The sequence below is a fragment of the Lynx canadensis genome, chromosome X (assembly GCF_007474595.2).
Source record: "Lynx canadensis isolate LIC74 chromosome X, mLynCan4.pri.v2, whole genome shotgun sequence".
NCBI lineage: Eukaryota > Metazoa > Chordata > Mammalia > Carnivora > Felidae > Lynx > Lynx canadensis.
In genome coordinates this window covers 80,417,217-80,422,825 of record NC_044321.2, presented here as the reverse complement: position 1 = coordinate 80,422,825, position 5,609 = coordinate 80,417,217, and the positions used below count along the sequence as shown (strand labels likewise).

At 42.3% G+C, this 5,609-nt stretch overlaps 1 pseudogene; it reads right to left on the bottom strand.

The window, feature by feature from the left end:
* Positions 1-3,191: 3,191 nt before the first annotated feature.
* On the bottom strand, positions 3,192-4,461 carry LOC115508159 (annotated as a pseudogene).
* Between the last annotated feature and the right edge of the window lie 1,148 nt (positions 4,462-5,609).

The following is a 5,609-nucleotide window of genomic DNA, read 5'->3' as shown; positions in this document are numbered from 1 at the left end:
TAGCAAGAGATTCTCTGCTGTCCTGTATACTGTTTTCCAGCCCAGCGATTAATTTTATGACTATTATTCTAAATTCACTTTCTGGTATATTGTTTAAATCCTTTTTGATCAGCTCATTAGCTGTTGTTATTTCCTGGATGTTTTTCTGAGGGGAATTCTTCCGTTTGGTCATTTTGGATAGTCCCTGGAGTGGTGCGGACCTGCAGAGAACTTCCCCTGTGCTGTGGTGTATAACTGGAGCTGGTGGGCAGGGCCGCAGTCAGACCTGATGTCTGCCCCCAGCCCACCGCTGGGGCCACAGTCAGACTGGTGTGTGCCTTCTCTTCCCCTCTCCTAGGGGCGGGATTCACTGTGGGGTGACGTGGCCCGTCTGGGCTACTTGCACACTGCCAGGCTTGTGATGCTGGGGATCTGGCGTAATAGCTGGGGTGGGAAGGCAAGGTGCACGGCGGCAGGGGGGGCAGGCTTAGCTCGCTTCTCCTTAGGTGATCCACTTCAGGAGGGGCCCTGTGGCAGCCGGAGGGAGTCAGATCCGCTGCCGGAGGTTTGGCTCCGCAGAAGCACAGAGTTGGGTGTTTGCGCGGAGGGAGCAATTTCCCTGGCCGGAACCGGTTCCCTTTGGGATTTTGGCTGGGGGATGGGCGGGGGAGATGGCGCTGGCGAGCGCCTTTGTTCCCAGCCAAACTGAGCTCTGTCGTCCGGGGGCTCCGCAGCTCACCCTCCCTTTGTCCTCCAGCCTTCCCGCTTTCAGAGCACAGCTGTTAACTTATGACCTCCCAGACGCCAAGTCGCGCTTGCTGTCGGAACACAGTCCGTCAGGCCCCTCTGCTTTTGCAAGCCAGACTCGGGGGCTCTGCTTGGCTGGGGAGCCGCCCCTCCGCCCCAGCTCCCTCCCGCCAGTCCGTGGAGCTCGCACTGCCTCGCCGCCCTTCCTACCCTCTTCCGTGGGCCTCTCGTCTGCACTTGGGTCCGGTGACTCCATTCTGCTAATCCTGTGGTGGTTTTCTGGGTTATTTAGGCAGGTGTGGGTGGAATCTAAGTGATCAGCAGGACGCGCGGTGAGCCCAGCGTCCTCCTACGCCGCCATCTTCTCAACCAATTCTCAAAATGACATGAGGAAGGGCCAACTGTTTTCCCCATTTTATAGAATATGAAACTGAGGCACATAGAAGTTCTTTAACTCTCCCAGGATTCCCACTGTCACTTCAGTAGCATTGTAAAAGTTATATGATTTTTGACTATTCATCCTTGTGAAAACCAAAATGGGTATGCAGTTTTGCTTTAAACTGTTTTCTTCTCCAATTAGTACTGTATAAATGAAATTTTGCAGGTAAGGAAATTGGGTGACTGTAATGTGAAGCAAAAGTTATCAAACTCACACTGTTTTGTTTGTAAGTGGAGAACTAGGGTTTAGCCCTTCTCTGTTTCCAGAGCCCACACTCCTAACCAGTAAACTTAGAAAGAAGAAAGAGACATTGGTTGAACTTCATTAGCCAACAGTGAATGATATTAGGCTGATCCATATCTCTTTCAGTGGTGTCAAAAAGAAAACTACAGGCTTAATGTAGAATCACTCAATGCTAAGCCAAGTCACGAAACTTCAGCTTATCACCTAACATAATTACATTTTCAACCTTCCCAGAAATGTCATTTAAACTGGTCAATCAGGAATTTTCTGGTCAGTACCAATAGTGCAATGTGTCACGTGAACCATCCAATCACCCAAAGGAAGAGAAGATAATCTAATAAGACCCTTTTCTTCCAAAGGGAGGTGACCTCACCCAAATCCTTTTTTTTTTTTCTGCTTACGACTAATTTGTACTTCCATTAAAACCCTTTCTGGTCCTCTAGCTTTCTGGGGCCCCTCTACTTGCTAGATAGAATGCCCTCTGATTGATGAATTGCTTAACAAAGCCAGTTAAATCTTAACATTCACTCCGTTGAATTTGTGTTAACAGTGAAAAATATGCTTCAGTAAGCATTTTTGCATGTGTGGAGGGTATTTTTTTAAGAAAAGTGAGAAGATGATAATTATAAAAGCAAAAGGACAACAATACAGTTACTGTACCTTAGACAATTTAGCAATTTCCATCTTTTTCATTTGGTTCGTACAGCCTTTGGTGATATCTCATTGTGGTTTTATATAAATTGATGTCAGCTCTTAGGTCTCTTTTCTTCTAAACGTCCTCTTATCATTTTCATGTTCCACTGATTAACTTCACAAACTGGATCTCTGCCCCATGGTATTGCATTCTGGATTATGTGATTGTATCTCTATTGTGTTGTATATTCTGTTCCTCTGGTCCCTCTTGTTTCCTTCAAGTTGGTAATTAGATACAGAGTCCTGCTCAGATTCTGGTTTTTAAGAAAGAGTACCTCAGATGTGCTGTTTAATTTCTTGTAGTGTTATATCATGAGCATCATTGTGTCTTGCTGTCTTGCCTCCTCTGTCTTTGCGATGTATCCTTGGGTTCAGATATTTTCAACCTGATCCATTCACTATGAAATTTCCCATCTGCCTTTCACTCAGGTTTTTTGGATCCTCTTAAATATTAATACCTAGATCTACATTTCATTAACAGATACAAGGGGTGATGTTTCAATTCTATAATCTCTTCTGCATTTATCAGCTAGAATTCTTCTATACAACAAACTACCCCTTAATTAAGTGGTTACTTGATCTATACGGAAAGGAAGAATGAATGCTTACTTTTGCACTATTTCCACTTTTCAAAACGATGCCATATTTCACTGATATCCTCCAAAGATGAATATTGAGTTGGTTTCATTTGTTTTTTGTTTTCCTTTAAAGTGTCCTCATGAGCTCTAGATGTTTATATATTTGAGTTTGGGATCTATTGCAGTCATTAATAACTATGATGTTGAAATTGTTCTGTCTTTGGCCTATGGAATCCCCTTTGGGTTAGGATTTATGTCTTTGATATGTTTTCTGGTATAAGCATTTGGTCCAAACTCACCTGGTGCAATCCCTACAAAGTCTCAGAATTAGACATTTTTCCAAGGAAGCCTAGTTCCTCTTAGGGGAACATGTTTTTAGACAGTTCAATCTGGGAGCTAGAGGTGCCCATTGTTACTGGATTGGCCATTGTTTTTGTTCTTTCCAGTGCATGGAGCCTAAAAATACATATAGGCTTTCCTGTAAAAGCAACATCTTTGTGACATTTTTAACTTTAGTATTCCTCTCCTTTTTCTTCCCCCTCTCCTTAAACAGAATCTACACAAACTTCCTCATAATAATTGTCAAGGTTAGCCATGTTCTCACAGTCCTCAGAAAACTCACATTCCTCCATGCCTTCATTCATATTACAGTGAACAAAGACATTCTTGGCATACATCAGGTCAAACTTGTGCTCCACGCCAGCCCAGACCTCAAGAATGGCTCTGGTGTTGCTCAGCATGCACACAATTTGCTGTACATTGAACAGGTCTCCTGCACCAGGTAGCACAGTGGGAGGCTATTAATTAATGACAATTTTGAAGGAGTGGGGCAACAGTACACTAACTGAATGGTACACTTGATCTTGATGGTGGCAATGACAGCAATGATATCTTTGGAAACCATGTCACCATGACACAACAGGCAAGAACCCATGTATTTACCATGGTGAGGATCACATTTCACCATCTGGTGGGCTGGCTCAAAGCATGAATTGATTTCTGCTACAGAAAGCTTTTAATGGTAGGCTTTCTCAGAATAGATGATTGGAACATATGTGGCCAGAGTAAAGTGGATGCAGGGATAGGGCACCAGGTTAGTCTGGAATCTGTAAGATCAACATTCAGAGCTCCATCAAATCTGAGGGAAACAGTGATGAAGAACATAATTTGACCTATAAACCTATTTAGGTTATTGTAGGTTGGGTGTTCAATATTGAGGTTTCTATGACAGATGTCATAGATAGCCTCATTGTCTACCATGAAGGCACAATCAGAATGCTGCGGGTAATGAGGATGGAGTTGTAGGGCTCAACTACAGCTGTGGAAGCCTGAGGGGGGAGGTAAATTGACAACTCCAGCTTAAACTTCCTGCCATAATTAACAGAGAGATGTTCCATCAGCAGGGAGGTGAACCTAGCAATGGTTCCCCTCCAAAGCTGTGGAAAACCAAGAAGTCTGGAAGACCTATGCACTGGTTCAGCCAGTTTTGGAATTCAGCCCAAGACAAGGTCAAGGATCTCCTTGCCAATGGTGTAGTGCCCTCAGGCATAGTTATTTCCAGCATGTTCCTTGCCTCTGATGAACTGCTCAGGGTGGAAAAGCTGGTGGTAGGTTCCAGTGTGAATTTTCTCAATGACTTTGGATTCCAGGTCTACAAACACTGCCCTAGGCACATGCCTGCCAGCACCCATCTCACTGGTACAGGTGTTGAAGGAGCTCCCAGCAGGCGTTGCCAATCTGAACACCAGCCTGGTCAACTTGGATGGAGGTGCACTCAAGCATGGTTGTTGCTTTGCAGCTGCTGAGCAGATAGCAGAGAGGAAGAGGAGAGGTTGTTGCTTCTTACAGCATGACTCTTAAGTGGTCATTATAAGAAAACCTGAAAAAGATACCATTTTGTGTCTTATAATTTTTAACACCTACTCTCTTATTAACTTTCAAATATGCAAGACAATATTGTTACCATAGAACTGTAGTCACCATACTGAACATTACATCTCCATGACTTATTTTTGCTGGAAGTTTGTACTTTTAACCCCATTCAACCATTTTGCCCACTTGGCACCCCTCATCTAGGTATTCAATACATCAAAAAGTCTCTGACAGTTGCTGTACATAGATTCTGGTATGTTTTGTTTTCATTATTATTATCCTTTTAAAATTCAACAATTATAATCTGTATTTCCATTTGGGCCCAAGATTTGTTTAAGACTCTCAAGTAGAATCCATTTTCATGAATATTCCATGTTCTTCTGAAAAGTGTCTTGTCTAATAGAGATCAAAATTCAGTATCTCTATATAAAAGGTCCACCTTTGGGATTATGTTGTTTCAGTCTTCTCTACAATGACTAAAAGTATCTCCATTTGAACATTTATGGATTGTGGAAAGTGTATTAGAATCATCTATTATCAGTGTGCTTCTTCCTGTTGCCCTTTGTACCTAATGTAGTTTTTGCTGTATGAATACTTTTACCATGTGATTGTGTATATAAATATAAATATTACACATCTTACTTGTGAAATTTAGCCATTAGCATGAAAAATTAACTTTTTTCTTTTTAAACCCATTTAAACCTTAATTGTACTTTCTCAAATACTGAGATTATGACACCTCTTTTCTTGTTGTTGGCAATTCCTGATATATATACCTTTATTTCAAAATTTGTGTCAGGGTGCCTGGGTGCCTCAGTTGATTGAGTGTCCAACACTTGATTTCATTTCAGGCCATGATCCCAAGGTCATGGGATCAAAACCCGGGTCAGGTTCTGTGCTGAGGCTCTCCCCCACTCATACTCACTCTCTTTCTAAAATTAAAAAAAAAGTTAATATATGTGAATTCCTTTGTGTTAGGCATATCTCTGGAAGAAGCATAGGTTTTGTATTTTCCTATAATAGGTAATTTGAAAACAGTTTTACTAGATGAGTTCAGT